This window comes from Neoarius graeffei, chromosome 5, assembly GCF_027579695.1.
Source record: "Neoarius graeffei isolate fNeoGra1 chromosome 5, fNeoGra1.pri, whole genome shotgun sequence".
NCBI lineage: Eukaryota > Metazoa > Chordata > Actinopteri > Siluriformes > Ariidae > Neoarius > Neoarius graeffei.
The window spans coordinates 40,576,861-40,598,671 of NC_083573.1; the positions used below are offsets into that span (position 1 = coordinate 40,576,861).

General features: G+C 45.7%; 1 long non-coding RNA gene across 2 annotated transcripts; it reads left to right on the forward strand.

Annotated features, from left to right (window-relative positions):
- Positions 1-5,055: 5,055 nt before the first annotated feature.
- Positions 5,056-11,899, forward strand: LOC132885983 (uncharacterized). 2 transcript variants are annotated; one of them, XR_009654652.1, is made up of 6 exons: positions 5,056-5,208; positions 5,426-5,463; positions 9,496-9,601; positions 9,703-9,749; positions 11,358-11,445; positions 11,623-11,899. It is a non-coding gene; the product is annotated as an uncharacterized LOC132885983 (long non-coding RNA). The 2 variants fall into 2 exon arrangements; XR_009654651.1 differs by having other exon boundaries at positions 11,358-11,424.
- The last annotated feature ends 9,912 nt before the right edge of the window (positions 11,900-21,811 follow it).

The window sequence follows — 21,811 nt, forward strand, 5'->3', positions numbered from 1 at the left end:
GGCCGGGCGCCCGTCCGGCCCACAGCCGACTCCCCCACCCCTTGACGGGAGAGGAAGTCCGCCACGACCATCTGCGCCCCTGGCCTGTGGACCACCTTGAAGTTGAAGGGTTGGAGCGCCAGATACCAATGGGTGATCCGCGCGTTGGCATCCTTCATGCGGTGGAGCCACTGGAGGAGCGCGTGGTCCGAACAGAGGGTGAAAGAGCGCCCCAGCAGGTAGTAACGGAGGGCGAGGACCGCCCACTTGATCGCCAGGCACTCTTTCTCGATTGTGCTGTAGCGCCCCTCACGCACCGACAGCTTTCGGCTGATGTATAAAACTGGGCGATCTTCTCCCGCCACCCGCTAGGACAAAACGGCCCTCAGCCCTCTGTCCGACGCATCCGTCTGTAACAAAAAAGGGAGAGAGAAGTCAGGGGAGTGCAAAAGTGGCCCCCCACACAGTGCAGCCTTTACCTCAGAGAAAGCCCGCTGGCACTGCTCCGTCCACTGGACCGGATCTGGCGCCCCCTTTTTAGTGAGGTCAGTCAGCGGGCTGGTGACGTCCGAATAATTAGGTATAAACCTACGATAATAGCCAGCCAGCCCCAGGAACTGTCTCACCCCCTTTTTGGTCTTGGGCCTCGGGCAGGCCGCAATCGCTGCTGTCTTATTAATTTGGGGATGCACCTGCCCGTTACCCAAGTGGAAGCCCAGATACCGTACTTCCACCCGCCCAATCGCACACTTCTTCGGGTTCGCAGTGAGCCCCGCCTGCCTCAGCGACCTAAGGACGGCCCTCAGGTGTTGCAGGTGCCGCTGCCAGTCATTACTGTAAATGATGATGTCGTCTAAGTAAGCGGCCACATAGGTGGCGTGGGGCCAGAGGACCCAGTCCATCAGCCGCTGAAACGTAGCGGGCGCCCCAAACAGCCCAAACGGAAGTGTGACGAACTGGTGTAAGCCGAACGGTGTGGAAAAGGCCATTTTTTCCCGGGATAATGGAGTCAAGGGGATCTGCCAATATCCCTTCGTCAAATCCAGTGTCGAGTAAAAGCGAGCCGTGCCTAGTCGATCGAGCAGCTCATCAATACGAGGCATTGGGTACACGTCGAATTTAGACACCGCGTTGACTTTTCTATAGTCCACGCAGAACCGGACCGAGCTGTCGGCCTTGGGAACCAAGACCACTGGGCTGCTCCAGTCACTGTGGGACTCCTCGACGATGCCCATTTCGAGCATGGCCTGAAGTTCTTCCCGAACCACCTTTTTTTGTGTTCGGGTAATCTATAAGGACGGCTACGCACTACCACCCCCGGGGGCGTCTCTATGTGGTGTTCTATGAGGTTGGTGCGACCGGGCAGGGGCGAGAACACATCCGAAAACTCGGCCTGCAACTGGGCGACCTCCGTGAGTTGGGTCGGGGAGAGGTGGTCTCCACAGGGGACCGGAGAGGTACGAGATGCCAATGACCCTTTTTGGACCTCCGGCCCCAGCGCCGCCTTCTCCGGAACTACCGACACCAATGCCACGGGGACCTCCTCATTCCAGAGTTTCAGCAGATTGAGGTGGTAGATCTGTAGTGCCCCCTCCCTGTCTATTCGCCTAACCTCATAGTCGACGTCCCCGACTCGCCGTGTGACCTCAAAGGGTCCTTGCCACTTGGCGATTAATTTGGAGCTCGACGTGGGCAACAGGACGAGTACCTTATCTCCTGGAGTGAACTCTCTAAGGCGCGTGCCCTTGTTGTACAGGCGGGTTTGCCGTTCCTGGGCCTGCCGCAAATTCTCCTGAGTTAGGTGGGTGAGCGTGTGGAGTTTTGCACGCAGATCCATAATGTGCTGAATTTTGTTTTTGCTCTGTGAAGGTCCCTCCTCCCAATTTTCCCGCAGTACATCTAAGATGCCGCGCGGCTTACGCCCATATAATAATTCAAACGGGGAGAACCCCGTGGAGGCTTGGGGGACCTCTCGCACTGCAAACAACAAGGGTTCGAGCCACTTATCCCAGTTACATGCGTCCTCACTTAGGAATTTTTTGATAATATTCTTGAGGGTGCGATTGAACTGTTCAACTAAACCGTCCGTCTGTGGGTGATACACGCTGGTGCGGATCGGCTTAATACCCAGTAGCCCATACAGTTCGCTCAGTGTTCATGACATAAACGAGGTGCCTTGGTCAGTCAGAATCTCTTTCGGGATTCCAACCCGGGAGATGACGTGGAAGAGGGCCTCTGCAATACTACGTGCTGAGATATTGCGAAGAGGCACCGCTTCCGGGTATCGCGTTGCATAGTCCACCAGGACCAATATAAAGCGGTACCCTCGTGTTGACCGATCTAATGGCCCGACGAGATCCATCCCAATTCTTTCAAACGGGGTCTCGATTAATGGTAGGGGGTGCAGGGGCGCTTTTGGAATGGCCGCTGGATTTACTAACTGGCATTCGCGGCACGCCGTACACCACTTACGGACGTCGCCGCGAATCCCCGGCCAATAGAATTGGGCCATTATCCGGGCGAGTGTCTTATCCTGCCTGAGGTGTCCCGCCATGGGATTAAAGTGAGCCGCCTGGAATACCAATTCCTGGCGGCTCTTTGGAATTAACAACTGGGTGACTCACTCCTTTGTCTGAGTGTCCTGCATCACTCGGTATAACCTATCCTTCAAAATGGAAAAATAGGGGAAGGACGGGGTGGCGTTCGGCTGGAGCGTTTGACCATCGATTACTCTCACTTGGTCAAACGCGTGTCGCAGAGTCTCGTCTCGCGATTGTTCCAGTGGGAAATCCGCGAGGGATTCCCCAATAGAAAGAGGAGGGGCCGGGGGCTCCTCACTCTGTCGCGGAGATGACGTAGACGGCTCTGCGACCGCAGCTCCAGCCAAAGCGACACCGGGACCCTCCCCTGACAACCGGCAGGACCCACTCTTTACTAGGCGTGCCATCAACCCCCGAAATCCCGGCCAATCAGTCCCCAAGATCAAAGAGTGGGTAAGGCGAGGATTAACTGCCGCCTTCACTATCGATTTTTCCCCTCTGAAATGTATGTGGACCGACACCAATGGGTAGCTGTGAATATCCCCGTGCACACACAACACCTTCACCCCTTGTGCTCCCCCCAATGCCTCGGCTTGCACCAGGCTTTGGCGGATCGAGGTCTGATTGCAACCCGAATCCACCAACACCTGATATGTCGCCCCTTGTACACTTACCGGTATGCGATACGCTCTGGCCTGATCGAGGGCAGTCTCTGGCGCGTCGGGGATCCGCACCACCACCCCCACCTCCATCGCTGCACACTGTTGCTGCAGGTGGCCCGGTTCCCCGCAGCGCCAGCAAACTGGCCCAGGCCTTCCCTCTGCAGCTGTTTTCTGAGGCTCACTCACCTGAGGGGGGGGAGAGACAGACACAGAAAGGAGAAACGGAAGGGCACCACGGGTGCGGCGGGCCGGCTGGGGTGGAGCCGGCCCCCGCCTCCGTGGTGGGGGAATGGGGCGAGGACGGGACACGGGAGGAGGGGGAAGAGAGAGAGAGAAGAGGAGAGAGAAGACGATGTCATCCATTGTCCTGCCGCCGGGACAGCCGCCAGATGATCCTCCGCCAGTCCTACGGCCTGATCCAGCGACGCCGGGCGGTGGCACTGGACCCACTCCGCGGTTCCGGCGGGTAGGCGGGCGATGAACTGTTCCAGCGCCACCTGGTCGATGATTCCCTCGGCGTCGCGATCTTCGGCCCTCAGCCACCGCCAGCAGGCGTCCCGGAGCTGCTGGCTGAACATGAACGGGCTGCCGACGTCCTCCATCCGCAGCGCACGGAAGCGCTGGCGCTGCTGCTCCGGCGTGCGCCCCACGCACTGGAGGACAGCCCAGCGAAGGTCGGCGTAGGCCAGCCGGCGGTTGGCGGGGAGCTGTAGTGCGGCCAGCTGCGCCTCTCCCGTCAGGAGGGGGAGGAGGCGTGCCGCGCGCTGCTCCATCGGCCAACCCAAGGCTTCGGCGACCTGCTCGAACAACGCGATGAAAGCCTTGGGGTCGTCCTGCGGGCCCATCTTGGTCAAGGTGAGGGGAGATGGGCCCACGGCCGGGGCGCTGGTGGACCCCGCCGACGCAAGGAGGCGCCAGAACGCCTCTTGGTCTTCATGCTGAGCCAGCACCAGGGCTTCGAAGCGGCGCTCCTGCTCCTTCCGGAGCGTGACAAGTGCCTGGTGCTGGCTCTGCTGAGCCATGGCGAGGGCGTGGACCAAGTCCGCGAACGGGGAGGATTCCATGGGGCTGCAGGACAGGTGCTCCACCTTTTCCCGGGTTTCGGCACCACTGTAGCGGAAATAACGTGTGGGTGGAGCACAGAAGACGGCAGGACAGAGATCAGGATGAATATCAGGCTTTATTGCCGTACTTTTCAGTCAGACACTTCAAAAGCAACACTCGGAGACTCGCACACACACACACTCTGTAGTCTCCGCTTGGGAAGCTCCCCTCCGCTCTCACTCTCCCTCCTTAAGTAGGGCGCGGTTTACTGGGGAGAACACACACAAAACACAGGTTAATTACACTCAGGTGTAGCGATTCTGCCACTTACCTTCCCCGACTCCGCCCTCCTGTCACAGACCAGTGCTTGACCACGCCCCCGCTGCCACAGTCCTTTACACATTCCTCAATTCTGTTAAGCTGGTGTCTCTCATCCGGTTTTGCAGAAACATGCAACTGTGTGTCATCAGCATAACAGTGGAAACTAATACAATGTTTAGGAATAATTTCACCCAGAAGTAACATATATAAAGAAAAAAGCAGTGGACCCAAGACAGAACCTTGTGGAACGCCAAACTTTACCTCAGTACGTCTAGAAATATCACCATTTATATCAACATACTGATAACGATCAGTTAAATAAGAGCTGAGCCAGGAGAGGGCAGTTCCCTTAACTCCCACAACATTTTCTAGTCTATCTAGAAGAATGGAATGATCAATCATCAACCCACAATCCTTAATGCTAAAGATACTTATAAATTATCATCGTGAAACTGAATACACAGACTATGATTTGACTTGTATCCTTTCTGATTGCATTCATTTATCACGTTTTTGCATATAATTTGTTCACATGTGTATATGTGTGTGTAAGCTGTGTCCTCTAGGCTTGGTCCTGGTGTGAAAGCGGCTATTACACTGGGTGTTGTTCTTTTTGTCGTGCTTTTGGGTGTGCTCGTTTATTTCCTCAGAAAGCGCTTTAAGTAAGTCCAGAATCACAGAAGCTTTGATCACTAAACACACAGACATAAACACAGGTCATGCATTAATAATGTTTAAATGCCTGAATTCCAAAGAATTAATCAAATGTTGAATGTCAGGAAAAAGAATATTGAGACACTGGAGTAGTACATGTTGTTAACTATGTAATGTATTCATGTTCATCTGAAATAATTTGTTCAATTCATAATTATATTTTAGAAAACCTGATGACACTGTGAGAAATGCACCTATAAAAAGTAAGAACATTTGTATAGAATCTCAAGTACATCTAAAATTACAGACAAAGCTTCATAACATTATAATTACTAGAGCGGCGGCTACAATTATCGACACTACAATTATTGATCTTTTGGCCATTGCGAAAGTAAAAAAGACTTTCAATACATAAATTGTGCATGAATAATTACTCAAACTTCCACTGGAAAAAAAAGGGTTGATTCCCGATTACTTAGCGTATCAGATCACGTGACACCGTTCCACAATTATCAACATCCAGATGATTATTTATGAAAAAAATCACTATGTGTTTTTTTGCTTATGCCAGTCCATCATGGTTGATGATGACATTTCATCTTCCTCCCCTCTGATGACCATCCCCTCGATGCCTTCCCTGGACCCGCATGTGAGAAAGGCGATCAATGCGGGACCCACAAATCCGGGGGCAGATGGTGCAAGGGAAGACGCTGGCTGGGACAGTTGGGTGGAGTCTTCAGGCTGCACGCTTCTCCTCCCGGTCTCTTGTGCGCTTCTCCTCGAAGCACTGGACTCCATTCTTGACTGTGCTCCTCCAAGTGGTCCGGTTGGAGGCAAGTGTCTCAAGGTCTCTGGGAGGGATGCCGCATGCATTCAGGGACAACTTCAGGTGGTCCTTTCATCTCTTCTTTGGTGCCCTTGAGGGCGCTTATCTTCAGCGAGTTCACCATAGAGGACCAGGTGAGGAAGGCGAGAGGAGTGTACGTGAATGACATGTCCAGTCCATCAAAGGACACAACAGAGGAGGACGGACTTGATGCTGGAAGATCCCGCAGTGCTGAGGATCTTGGTGTGCGGGACGTGATCCTCCCAGATGAGGCCAAGGATGCGTTGAAGGCATCAGATGTGGAAGACTTCCAACATCTTGACATGCCTCCTGTACAGGGTCCAGGCCTCACATCCATACAGGAGGGTAGAGATACAGATGGCATGGTAGACTGAGACTTTCATCTTGATTCGCAGGTGATGATTCGCGAAGACACATTTGCAAAGATGCCTGAAAGCAGAGGATGCTTGGCGGATGCAGTTCGTGATCTCCCTGTCCAGGGAGGTGTCATTCGAGATGATACTCCCCAAGTAGGTGAACGAGTCCGTATGCTCCGGGGCTTGAGTGCCAATGGTGATTGCCACCGGAGATTGGTTGTGGTAGAAGGATGTCTGTAGAATGAGAGTTTTGGGGACGTTGACCAGGAGTCCAAGTCAACGATAGGCTTCCTGTAAGGACACAACGATCCTTTGGAGGCCTGCTGTAGACAAGGAGACACCGGCGCCATCATCGGCATACTGGAGCTCCATGACGATAATGGATTAGGTCTTTGTAGTGGCAGAGAGGCGTCAAAGGTTGAAGACATTTCCTTTGAGCCTGTAGCGAATCTGTAGTCCATCAGTGCTTTCGATGGCGTTTCTGGAGAGGAGGGTGACGGCGACAAGGTAGATGTTAAAGAGTACTGGAGTGAGAACACATCCCTGTTTCACTTCCACAGAGACTTCAAAGGCAGGAGAGGTTTCACCTCTGACAAGGATCTTCGCCCGCATGCCTTGATGAAACTGATGGAGGATGGTCAGGAACATCAGCGGACATCCAAACTTCTGCAGCAAGCTCCAGAGACGCGAGCGATTGGCAGTGTCAAATGCCTTTGGAAGGTCGATAAAGGCAAAATTGATGTCTTTCTGATGCTCGTGAGCTTTCTCAAGAAGTTGACAAGTGACGAAGATCATATCAATGGTGCCTCTCTCTGCACAAAAGCCAGCTTGGGATTCAGGGAGAACTCACTCAGCAACATGGATAATGAGTCTGTGGAGCATGACGCGAGCAAGGATCTTGCCAGCAATGTCCAAGAGGGAGATACCACGGCTGTTGTCACACGTGGAGCGGTCTCCCTTCTTTTTGTAGATGGTCACGATCATGGAGTGCTTCCAGGTATCTGGGATCTTGCCCTGATGCCAGCAATTGGAGAAGAAGTTGTTAAGTTTGACAAGGAGGTAAGGACCCCCAAACTTAGATTTCTCCAGAGATGCTGTCTTCTCCAGGTGCCTTGTTGTTTTTCAGAGATTCCATGGCGTGATGAACCTCGTCGAGGGTGGGAACACTGTCAAGTTCCGGAACTTAAGGAAGGGTGGGGAGTTCATCCAGAACTGTTGGGTCAAAGGGGTTGACCCGATGGAAATGGAAATGTTGGGCCCAGCGCTCGAGGATCTGCTGCTTTTCTTTGAGGAGTGCCGTGCCATCTGCGGAATGTACAGGAGGCATGTTGCGTTGAGTTGGACCGTAGATGCCCTTGATGGCATTGTAGAACTCGTGGGTCTTGTTGTTGTCAGTGAAGCGTTGAATTTCTTCAGCTTTCTTGACCCACCATGCATTTTGTATCTGGTGAAGTCTGCGTTGTGTCTCTGATCTTGCAGTCTTCCACTTCTGTAGGAGTTTGGTGGATGTGGGGTTGCTGAGGTGGGCTTGCAGAGCTGCGTTCTTCGAAGCGAGTAGGGGAAAGATTTCCTCCGAAGCTTCATCGAACCAGTCTGGGTTCTTCTTTTGTGTGAGTCCCAGGACATCTCTGGAGGATTTCTGGAGGACTTCAAGGAGTGACGACAAGAGCTCTTCAACATCAGGCTTGATGCTTGTATCCACAGGTAGGAGGTTGTCCAACTTGTTTCAAAGCTTCTCTCTGAGAACTTGTCTGATGGAGATGTGATTAAGGGCCTTCATGTTCAGACGAGGCTTCACTTGTTGCTTATTTGCAGGTGGATGGAGGAGGACATTGAGGAAGCTTCGTACCAGACAATGGTCTGTCCAGCACTCGGCACCTCATTGGACACGGGTGATCTGGACCTCGCGGATGTCGCAATGGCGCACGATGATGTAATCCAGAAGATCCCAGTTTTTGGAGCGTGGGTGCATCCATGTGGTCTTCAGTTTCTCCAGGAGTTGAAACATTGTGTTTGTGATGCACAGCTGGTGTTCCACGCAGAGGGAGAGTAAACACAGGCCATTGGCATTCATGTTTCCAGAGCCATGTCTTCCAATGATACCGTCCCAGACGATGTGGTCACATCCGACTCGGGCATTGAAATCCCCGAGGAGAGCGATTTTGTCTGCTGCAGGAGTACGGTGAAGAACTTTGTCCAGTGAGGAATAGAAGTCGTCTTTGACCTCATCTTCAGAGTCCAGCATGGGGGCGTTTGCACTGATGAGGGACATATAAGATTCCTTTGCCAGGGGTATGGGGAGAGTCATGAGTCTTGGGCTGATGCCAATTGGAGATTCGGGAAGAATCTCCAATTGGCATAATTTTTCTGCATGGAATAGAAAAATGAATATTTCAAGCACGTAATTTTTTTATATGCTAGGAATTTAATTATGGTCTAATTATAGTTATTGCAATAGGATTCCAAATACTCTATAAACATTCCATTCTGTTATGAATCAGAAAAAAAAATTATCATAAATCACAGCACTTTTATTTTTTTAAAGTACTTCATCTACTTCAACAATGTTACATAAAGATCGATACACAACAGTTGTAAAGGTCACTTAATTCCACAGGGTGTTGATAATGGTGGACACCGGTGAAAGTGATCACTATTATCGACACTTCATGTGACTTCTCAAATGCGCGTTTAGATACAAAATGGTGACTGTCAAATGAAAGAGTAAGAAACAAAGTAGGTTTTGACAAGGATATCATGAAATATCGGTGAATTTGATAAGCAAAAACATGTCCATGATCTTTCCACAATGCTTACTTGTGATCATAATGTCTGGGTTTTCCTCAAATTGCTGATTGTGCTAAAAAAATTCCTTCTCGGGTAACAAGCTGTGTCATCAGACAAGATCAAAGGGCGAGGAGGGTCTTCCGGTTGATTAATTAACTGTTGTAACTGAAACTCACCTTTGTAAAATAGTTTTTTATTGGTAAATCTGAAAAGGTGTCGATAATTGTAGCCACCGCTGTATATGATTTTATGTAATATTTGTGATATTTAAAAAAATGTTGGGGCTAATAGAAAATGTTTTTCAGTAAGTGAAACTCAACAAACCAATCCAGCATTTAGTCATAACACCATGATGGCAGAAAGTCGCCACAGCTCAACAAACAACACAACTGGGAACATAGGAACCTGAAAGTAAGTGAGACTTTAATGAAGTGTGGAATGGGGGTTTTGTCCTTTCCCCTCACACTAGTCATAAAGTGTTCGTTTTTACTTCCTTTTGTCTGTTTATTCAGGTCCAAGATAATTTATCTCTGAAAACCAATCAACTCCACTCAAAAGGGTGAGTTCAGACTGTATTATTAATTTGCACTGACAGCGCTGGCACAAACTGTGACTCTCACTCAGGATCTTTCTACTTTCTTCTTCAGCTTCTTCTTCTCTTATAATAATAATAATAATAATAATAATAATTATTATTATTATTATTATTATTATTATTATTATCCTAACCTTTTTTAGGATGCTATTTCTCTCTCAGTTTTCAATCAATCATTACCAAATTTCACATGAAGAATACCTATGGGCTGAATTACGTTGCTATGACTTTTGGTGCTGATCCGGAACACTGATCCGGAATAATCCATGAAAAATGTGATTTTTTTTCAGTCATAACTGTCAATTTTCATGATTTTTTTCAATCAGTTTTCTTTTTTTTTTAAATTTTGTTCAGGGTGGCAGGGCACAACTTTTCCTCACTAAGCATCATTCTCTATCTCTTACCATTCTGGATCTATAGGGTACAGTGACCAGACGTCCCGGTTTGTAATAGCTCGTGCAAATTACTGTGCCTTTAGTCACAGTCTCTTGCTTCTTCTTCTTCTTCTTCCTCCTCTTATTATTATTATTATTATTATTATTATTATTATTATCCTAAAGTTCTTTAGGATGCTATTTCTCCCTCAGTTTTCAACCAATCATCACCAAATTTCACATCAAGAATGCCTCTGGGCTGAATTACATTGCTGACTTTTGGTGCTGATCCGGCTCACCGAACTGGAATGATCCATGAAAAATGGGTGCTTTCTTTCAATCACTTATAACGCTGTCAATTTTCATGATTTTTTTCAATCAGTTTTTTAAATTTTGTTCAGGGTGGCAGAGGCGCAACTCTTCCTCACAAAGCGTCATTCTCTATCTCTTTCCATTCTGGATCTATAGGGTGTGGTGACTGTCACACCCGCACATGTTGGCTGACTCTTGCGCTTGCTCTGGAACTAATTCTGGAACTAATTCGCTGTGAACTAATTCATGCATGCACTGCTAATGACTCACACCGGCATTGGATTAAGGTGCAATCAGCACACCTATATAAGGACTCTGAATGCACACTCAGGTTGCAAAGTTCTGAGTTGTTTAGACACATTACCGAGCCATGCATTGTTTTGATTTCCTGTTCCTGGTCCTTTGATTCTGCCTTTGTCTCCACCTACAATATTCTGTTTGTGCCTTGCTTGACCTACTGCTTGTTACCGTTTCTCATTTATGCCAGCTGATTTGGACTGTTTGCCTGAGCTTCTTATTCTTAATAAATATCTTCTGCACTTACATCCATCTCCAACCATCACTGACAGTAACAAGACGTCCTGGTTTGTAACAGCTAGAACAAGTTACTGTGACTTTAGTCACAGTCTCTATTATTATTATTATTATTATTATTATTATTATTATTATTACATTTTTAGGATGCTATTTCTCCCTCAGTTTTCAGCCAATCATCACCAAATTTCACATGAAGAATAACTCTGGGCTGAATTACATTGCTATGACTTTTGGTGCTGATCCGGATCACTGCTTGGGAATGATCCATAAAAAAACCCAGATTTTTTTCAATCACTTATAACTGTCAATTTTCATGATTTTTTCAATCTTTTTTTTGTATTTTGTTTAGGGTGGCAGGGTGCAACTTTTCCCCACTAGCCGTCATTCTCTACCTCTTACCACTCCAGATCTATAGGGTATGGTGAGCAGACATCCCGGTTTGTAACAACTAGCGCAAATTACTGTGACTTTAGTCACACTCTCTATCTAGTTACAATTATCATTTTCTTTCAGACTAAAGATAACCTCATTTTAAAATATTGTGATTTTCATTTAATAATAAATATTTAATCTACATATTTTAACCTATCAAATATCTGTTTCTCTTTTTTCAGAAACAACCACTGTTGCCACACAACAGGGAGATGAATGTAACAAATCTCTTTTGATGTCTGAATTCTAATATTATATTTCTGTCAGCACTGAAATTATTCCTTAAGAAACCACTGTTAATGTGGTGATTTTATACCCTTAATGTAACCACACACATGTAGCCATGCACACATGCCTTGATGTCATCAGATAAACAATAATTTGGTTTAGGATTGTATTCGGATTTATGTCACCACGTATATACACACACACCTTAAGTAATCACAAATGTATTCTGATTCATATAACATACACTAATTTCCTTTTATGCTGATTATATATTAATTCAAAGCTGAGTATGTTAATTTTCAGTAAAGAATAAATGAAGTTAATTCTATTAAACGTAATAATAAATTGGTTTATGAATGAGCATAATTACAGTAAAATACAGCAAAGACATTGTTTATACTGAGGGTTGTGTTCTGCTAAGTGTATTATTCTGACTCCAACACCTGGAGCATTATCATATGCGGGAATGACTTAGGAAAGACCATGTTGAACTAATCAATTGTTCATTCTGGAGTGTGTACATACCGACGTAGTACTTTTATCAGGCCATTCTAAATTGGGTAGCGTTAGAAGCTGCAGAGTGCATTTTCTTTTTTTTTTTTTTAATTATATGGAGTAGCAGATTGATCAAGGCCACGAGTGGTTTGTTTACTTGCACCTGCAGCTGTATTAGCCTTAAACTTGATTTGAACCCAGTCATTTTGAATCATGTATTGTATGCTCTGAATGCTGTGTTGTTTATACCATATCCCTTCTTATCGTATGTTTTGAATCTTTCTGAATTGATCATTGATACTGGAAAATTTGGCTTAGCTGATACAAAATATGAGAAGCGTTAGATGTATTGCCTGATAGAAAATGTTGAAGTGGTATGAAGTGACATGTTAACCAATTAAATTATTTGTATACACTGTATTTTTTCTTTGAGACAGTATAAAATGAGAACTTTGTAATTTTTTAGTTGGTTCATTCTGCAGATCGAACTCGGCTTTTATTGGTTGAATAAAAGTTTAAACCTTTCTGCAACTTCTTGGACTTTGAATAATTATTTTTGTTTGGAGAGTTAGAGAGTTTCCATGACATTAAATATTTAACAGTTCAGTAAAATGGGTTTCTCAGGAGCTCTTTGGATAGTTAGGAGATCTTTGCATCTGAAAAGATACAGATTTCTTCCACAAGAATGTAGGTAGAATTGTCAGTAATGATACTGAAAACAAGAGTTCATCGCAGCCTTCAAACATGGCCGCTCCGGACCGCAATTCCCAAGAGTCACAACGCCCCACATCACCAGAATTCTAATTACCTCACCTGCCACCTATCTACCAATCAGCACCCAGCCTATATATACTGCACTCTCTCAAACAGCCAGTGCGAAGTATTGTTTTGCGTCCCATACCTGACTTTACTGAGCTGTTTAACTTCTGCTTGGCTTTCTGTTCTAACCACCGTTTATGTTTAATCTCAACTTCATCTTCTCGTCTGCCCTACATTGTTGTGTTTGCCGATTGACTAACCTCCGCCTGTCCCCGAGTACGTTTCCAGTTTCTCAACTTGGCTCTGTCTGCAGTTTGTGACACACCTGCTCTCCCCTGCGATTGCATCCGTAAGTGCTGCACTGACAGGATACTTCTCCTAACAATGGATGCAGCAGAGGAGTCCAAGCAGACTGCCATCGATGCTTAGGGGTGTCTGTTAGGTGAACATCAGCAGATGATCAGTGATCTCAACAACAGGATGTTACAACTTGCTTCTGTAATGTCGCAGTCCCTCCTAACACACCCCACATCTCCTGCTGGCACAGTTCAGCTCATTCCTGAACCAGAAAAGTTCTCAGGTGAAGTATCTAATTACAAGGGATTCCTTCTCCAGTGCTCCCTGTATTTCTCCTTGATCCCAGGTGTTACCGACGAACAGAAGATTTCTAAATTTCTCAGTCTACTCACGGGCAAAGCCTTAAAATGGGCTAGTGTGGTGTGGAAGCGCGGGGGCGAACACACCACTTCCTACTACCATTTCCTAGAGCTTTTCAAGCAAGTTTTTGACCATGAACCTGAGAGTATAGCAATCGGAGAGAGTCTTCTGACAATCAAACAGGGGAACAGGAGAATCATGGAGTATACTCTGGACTTCCGCATATTTGCTGCCAGCAGCAGTTGGAACGAACCTGCATTAAAGGCCACGTTTCCCCAAAGTCTGAGTCCCGAAGTGCTGAGTGAATTAGTCTGCTGAGATGAACACCTTTCCCTAGACTCTCTTATCAACTTAGTCATCTGTCTGGACCACCTCATTCAGAACCGACCCTCATTGCAACCATCTCCTGCTCCCTCTCCTAGCATGAACATGCTGACTCCTATGGAGGTCTCTCATGCACGACTTCAGTGATCAAAGAGAGAGAGAAGATGATGTGAGGACCTCTGATTTTACTGTGGTGAGTCCAGCCACAAAATTTTCAAATGCCCTATCCATCCTCCATGAGGCACTCTGGCCTGCCAAGTCACCAACCCACCGAGCCCGGTGAGTTCCGAAATCAGCCACAAAACGCAATCTTTTAAGTTACCTGTACTATTGAAACTGCCAGACTCGACCCATGTTCTCTCGGCATTCATAGACTCAGGGGCTGAAGGAAACTTCATCAGCAGCTCGATTGTCCAGAAATTCAACCTGTCCACAGACGCACTCCAAAGACCTCTCAAGCTGAAGGCCATTGACGGGGGTCCCATAGGTCAAGGACTGATCTCTACATGTATGTCTCTGCTTGAGATTCAGGTGAGGGTCATTCATTCTGAGCGCATTTCTCTGTTCATCACCCAAACTGCTCATCACGATATCATTCTGGGATACCTGTGGCTTCAACTTCAGGACCCTTTAATTTCATGGCAACAAAGGGACATTCTGCAGTGGTCACCAGCCTGTTTTCAAAATTGTCTGCAACTTCCTCAACTAGCAATTTCATCCACCTCTGTAGAGAGCCCTCAACCTGACTTCCCAGAGAATGTTCCTCCCTGTTATCTCGACCTCAAGTAAGTGTTCAGTAAAGGCAAGGCATGCGGGTTGCCTCCTCACCATCCCAATGATTGTGCTATTGACCTCCTCCCAAGCACCACTCTTCCTTGTAACTGTATTTACTCTTTGTCCCTCACCGAGCAGGCCGCAATGGAGGAGTATGTACAAGAAGCACTAAAGCAAGGTTACATTAGATCATCTACCTCACCAGCTTCTGCCGGCTTCTTCTTTGTGGAGAAAAGGGCAGGAGGTCTCCAGCCATGCATCAATTACTGGGGACTGAACCAGATCACAGGCAAATACCCTTATCCGCTCCTGCTGGTGCCTTCAGCCCTGGAACAGCTATGTTCAGCCAAAATCTTTTCCAAGCTAGACCTCTGTAGTGCTTACAACCTGGTCCAGATCCAAGAGGGTGACAAGTGGAAGACAGCTTTCAGCACCACTGCCAGTCATTTTGAATATTTGGTCATGCCTTATGGCCTTTCATGGGCACCAAGTGTCTTCCAGTGCCTAAACAATGACGTCCTAAGGGACATGCTGGGGAAATTTGTAATAGCCTACATAGACAACATTCTGATCTACTCTCCAAATGAGCACATTCACCACATCAGGTCTGTACTCACCCGCCTGCTCCAGAATCATCTATATGTCAAAGCTGAGAAGTGTGACTTCCATGTCAATCAGATCTTGTTCCTGGGTTACATCATCAGCTCTGAGGGGGTTAGCATGGACCAGGCCAAGGTTTTGGTGGTCACATCATAGCCCCCTCCCAAGTCAGTAAAGGAGTTGCAGCACTTCCTGGAGTTTGCCAACTTCTACCGGTGCGTCATCTGGGGTTTCAGCACTATTGCCACCCCTCTTACTTCACTTCTGAAAAACAGACCACATCACCTCTATTGAAACCCTGCAGCTGAAGAGGCATTTAACCAGCTCAAAGCAGCATTCATGACTGCACCCATTCTACAGCATCCAGATCCCACCAAGCCCTTCATTGTAGAGGTCAACACATCTGAAACGGGAGTATAGGAGGAGTTCTCTCTCAGCAGTTTGGGGAGAAACCCAAGCTTCACCCTGTCGCTTTCTTTTCCAAGAAGCTCACACCCATGGAGAGGAACTACAACATTGGCAACCGAGAACTCTTGGTTATCAAATTGGCCTCAGAGGAATGGAGGCACTGGCTGGAGGATGCCACACATCCATTCATTATTCTGACTGACCACAAGAATTTGGAATACTTAGACAGTGAAATGCCTGAACCCACGGCAAGCCAGATGGGCCCTGTTCATTACCTGCTTCCAGTTCATGATATCATTCTGGCTCCAGAAACACCAAAGCGGATGCCCTCTCAAGAGTCCATAATTCATCTCTCCACACCTCTGAACCCATCTTATCACCCGAATGTTTTGTGCAAGCCATTACATGGGACATTAACAAGGAAATTAGACAATCTCAGCTCTCTGATCCACCTGAGAACTGTCCTCCCAGGCTCCTGCATGTCCCACCTGAGCTCAGAGTCAAACTCATCACCTGGGCTTATGCTTCTCCAGCCACTGGGCATCCCAGCAGCCACTGCACATACCAGCTCATAAAGAACAAGTACTGGTGGGAGAATATGATCTCTGACATCAACCATTTCGTCTCCTCATGTTCTGCTTGCGCTCAAGCCAAGATACCCCTCTCCCCACCTGCTGGAAATTTATGTCCCCTCCCAATACCCCAGAGACCCTGGTCACATACTGTATTGCTATTGACTTTGTCACAAACCTACAGACCTTTGTCACAGCCATTCCAAGGTAAAACAATCATTCTAGTAATCGCTTACAGATTTTCCAAGGCATTCAGGCTTATCCCGCTACCTGGATTACCCACAGCCTTCCAGAGAGATGAACTACTGTTCAATCACATCTTCCACTATTTTGGCATTCCCAAAGACATAGTAAGTGACCGGGGCCCTCAATTCATCTCCAGACTATGGTCCAGATTCATGGACAGACACTCTGTCTGTCCATGAATCTGGACCATAGTCTGGAGATGAATTGAGGGCCCTGGTTACTTACTATGTCCATAAGCCTTACATCAGGATATCACCGCTAATCCAATGACCAGGTAGAATGTGCTAATCAGGAAGTGGGGTGTTTCCTTCTGATTTTTTGTATAAGAAACCAAGGGGATTGGTCACGATTTCTGCCAAGGGCTGAGTATGCACAGAACTCACTTAAACATTCTGCTACTCAGCTGACCCCGTTCCAGTGCATACTTGGCTATCAACCTCCTCTTTTCCAATGGGACGATACACCCACTCAGATACTAGCAGTTGACTCATAGTTTCAGAGAAGCCAGCAGATATGGAAGTACAAACAATATGCAGACAAACATAGAAGCGATAACCCAGAGTATGCTCCAGGAGATCATTTGTGGGTCTTCACGAGGGACTTAAGAGAACCCAATGCATGTAAGAAACTACAAGCCTGTTATATGTGCCCAAATCCAGAATCCAGGGACACATGTCTGCCCGGGGGCATTTTGAGTTATTGACAGATTCAGAAAGTACAGTTTCTAAGCTTTCCAATGATGCCTTCCATGTGGAGATCTGACAATATTTGAAGAATGTGTGGCCTTTTGAAAGTGCATACCTCTTAAAACAGAAAAGGGAGAAAATCGCCCTCAAAGTTTTCCATCTCAGCTACTCTGGGTGCAGGGCGGGCACATAATGGTGCTCATTTGCATGATATTAAGGAAAGCTCTACCCCCTACGAGCTAGCACGATACCACTTTCATGTAAACAAAGATCACCACGTCAATTTTCCTTCCATGCAAAGTATGCCCAAAACAATTATGAAGTACAAAAATAAGTCCTAAAGTATACTTTAACGCTTTGTGGTTGAAAAATTACTCACACCGTAAGAAAGCACGATGATGACACAACTAACACAACACTAGTTTCATGTAAAGCCTCGGTCACAACTGGCCGTACAGTACGTGCTCCTACAGTCGGTCTACATGCAAAAAACGCAAGAAACGCACGAGAGCGTGCATGAAACGCACGAGGGCGCGTGTGTGAAAAGCACGAGGGCGCGCGTGTGAAAAGCACGAGGGCGCGCGTGTGACGTGCTGATTTTCGAGCGGCAGACTGGCCGCAGACCGGCCACAGAGGTTCTTTGTCATGTCAAACAAACTCCTACGGGCACTTACGTTTTTTTTCAGGTTGCAAGACAAACTTACAGCCAACGCACGTCTTTCTCCATGAACAAAAAAAAAAAACGCAGCGATTTGGGAAACGCCAAAAATCACACGGCCAAAAAAATCGTACGTCCGGTTGTGACCTAGGCTTAACCAAACCACAACACTCTCCGTTACATGCAAAAATAACCACACAGCCTTAGATTAATAAACTTACCCCATCAGAAAGAGAAACGTCGCCTTGCACACACCAATGCCTCCGATGGAATGTAATCCTAGAACGGTCCGTGTATCATCCGATCATTCCAGTATTCCATTCAATCTGGAAAATGAGGTTGCGTTTTTTTTTTTGCTAGAAATGGTTATCTACGATGTAACTACCGTGCGTCTGTTTGCTTCGCGGTGTTTCAGCTCCTCTGCGCTCTGTTTAGTAACTCATTCCATAGTGAAATTACATGCCTGTATGCAGCTTAAGGCTACATCCACACGACAATGGCAACGAGATGTTATTTAAAAAAATATCGCGTCCACATGGGCAACGATCAGTAAAATATCAGGTCCATATGGCAACGCAACGCTTGCTGAAAACGATGCAATACACATGCCACACCTCTAGGGGCGCTGTAAGACGGTCCCTTCGGAGACACCAGAACAATAGAAGTAAGGACGCATGCGCATAAACTATTATGCGCGAGACTTCATATTAGCCACAAAGTCAGAAAAATCTGTTCGTAAAATTACATTATAATGACCAAATACAATGAAAAGTATTTTTCCAGTCTCACCTGTGAAAGGTAATCCCATGTGATCTCGTTTGGACAGTAAACCTGTTGGTACAGTTAAACGCAGCACATGAATGAGGCATCTTTATGAGGCAGCTTTGACCCATCCAATATGGTGGTGAGGATGACGTATGATTCTACGCGGAAGGCGGTGTCTTTAATGGTCCGGAATAAATTGAATGCTACAGGTTGATGGATTAATTTTTATGTAAGATTATGGAAAGAATGGTAACGAAAAGGCTAGTGTATGAAGTTGAGAAAAGAGGACTATTCTCACCCCATCAAAGTGGGTTTCGCAGTGGGCGGACCACTATGGATCCTGTTATTTGTCTGGAGAATGAAATAAGGAAAGCCCAAATCAACAAAGAATGTGTACTAGCAACCTTTTTTGATATTGAGAAAGCATATGATATGCTATGGAAAGAAGGTCTGCTGCTTAAACTGAATAGGATGGGCTTTGGTGGCAAAATGTTTAACTGGGTCAAAGATTTTCTAAAGGATAGAACTATAGAAGTAAGAATTGGGACAAATCTATCAAGTATCTACTCAGTAGAAAATGGAACACCTCAGGGAAGTGTGTGTAGTCCTGTTTTATTCAACATTATGATAAACGATGTTTTTAATGCAATAGAAGATATTAGAGTCAACAGAGCTTTATATGCTGACGATGGAGCTCTTTGGATAAGAGGCTGAAATATAGATAACTTAAGAACCAAAATGCAAGCAGCAATAAACGAAGTAGAAAGGTGGGCTAATGAGTGGGGTTTTAGGTTGTCTATAGAAAAAACACAATATATCTGTTTTTCAAAGAAAAGGGTAAATCCCACAATTCAGCTTAAACTATATGGTCAAAATCTTAAGCAAGTAAATGTCATCAGATATTTGGGTATGTGGTTGGACATTAAGTTAACTTTTAAAGAGCATATACAGAAAGTAGTAGGAAAATGCAAAAAAGGTGTTAATATACTGAAGTGTATTTCAGGATATAATTGGGGAGCATCAGGGTCCTCCTTGAAAAGGATCTATATAGCTTTGATTAGGTCAGTGTTAGACTATGGATGTATTGTGTTTATGTCAGCATGTAAGACATTGTTAAGTGAACTAGATAGAGTCCAAGCTAAAAGTTTAAGAATATGTTGTGGGGCATTTAGAACTTCCTCAATACCAGCAATACAAATTGAAACAGGAGAAATGCCTTTATATCTTAGGCGTATTAAACTAAGCTTGGCATACTGGGTTAATTTGGGTGGGCATGAGGAGTCACATCCTACTAAACAAGTTCTGTTAGATTGTTGGGAGTATAGCAGATCTGTCCATAGTTTTGGTTGGGAAGGCAATAAGAAGGCAAAGGAGTTGGAAATAGGTGCCATTCCATGTTGTGAAACTGTTTCATTAGTTAGAACTCCTCCTTGGTTGTTTAGTACACCTGTTGTAATAATGGAAACAAAAGAAATAGCTAAGAATGGTGGAATATATCAGGATGTAGAGCAGTATCTAGAGAATATGTACTGTGACACTACTCAAATTTATACAGATGCATCAAAAGACACAGAAGGTAAAACGGGTATAGGTATACACATACCAGAATATAAAGTTAACATTAAAAAGAGAACTTCTGACAACATGTCTATTCTAGCAGCTGAAATGTCAGCTATTGTACTTGCTCTGCAATGGATAGAAGATGTTAAGCCCCCTAAAGCAGTCACTTGTTCAGACTTTATGTCATCCCTTGTATCCATACAAAGTGGTAATTCTTCATGCCGTCAGGACCTATTGAATGAAATTAATCACCTCTTATTTGTAATTCATCAACAGAGAATAGTCATCCAGCTTGTATGGGTTCCTGCCCACAGTGGAGTGAAAGGCAATGAAGAAGCAGACAAGCTAGCAAAGGAAGCTGTCAAAAATGAAGAAGTCCAGCTGAATATTCCACTTAGTCATACAGAAATCAAGGTATTAATCAAACATAAGGTAAATAAACTCTGGCAAGCAGATTGGGACAAGGAGAAGAAGGGAAGACATTTGTACAGCATACAAAAAGAAATATCAAGCAGCAAATCAAGTTACTCAGGAAGACAAGAAGAGGTATGGTTCACACGTATGAGAATAGGCCACACTGGATTAAATAGCAGCATACATATTATTCATAAGCATCCCACTGGTATGTGTGAGTTTTGTGGAGTTAGAGAAGATGTGGAGCATGTATTATTAAGATGTGTAAAATACTCAAGACAAAGACAAGGCCTTAAGAGAATAGTTGAAGCAACCAAAAAGGTTTTCTCTTTAGAGACCCTACTGGGGGAGCCTAAATCAAGGCATATCACTAATGCAGTAACAACTTTTATTAAAGAGACTAAGATAGCTGATCGCATTTAATCTTCTCTGGTTTTTTTTTTTTTAAATAATGTCCGCGTGATTACACCCCAGTCCAGTAGTTGGCGGTAATACACTATGTTTGTCAACTGCCATAAAACTTAACAGAAGAAGAAGATGGATTAATTTGTTCTTCTATGCCCTTTTTGAGGAATGTATTGTAGGACTTAAACCAACATCTGAAGAGGTGAGATCGCTCCTTTTTTTCCCCTATTTTTGCTGGCGAGATTGACTCTGCCCTAAGGGCTATTCTCTCTCTCTCTCTCTCTCTCTCTCTCTCACTTTGCACCATTATACAATAAATATTCACAGTGAAAATATTTTGTAAGCACGTTTCATGAACCAAGTTATAGGATTTGTTGACAACTCGCATCGAGTTCGTTACACTTCTACCCAGCGTGAAGCACTCACAGTCATGTGGTTGTGACGTCATCGTAAACAAATCTGTTCTACTCATCCAGACGACTTCACAACGGCAACGTTGCCAGATCTTTCCACTCTGGAACCCGTTCTCAAAAGATTGCGTTTTGGGGCACCCAAAACTCCGGTGCCGTGTGGACGCCAGGCCGAAACGATAAACAATTGTATTGGATTCACCTGAATCCGTTGCCGTGTGGACAGGGCCTAAGTAGCCATGAGCTCAGCTGACATCATACAGCTGATTTGCAAAAAAACAAAACAAAAGACTTAAATCATCATGTGAATGGCCCATATGGTAATTTACCCACACCCCCCAGCAGGCTACAGTCCTGACAAAAACGAGACAATTTGCAACAAAAAATGTATGCTTTTCCAACAAAACAAT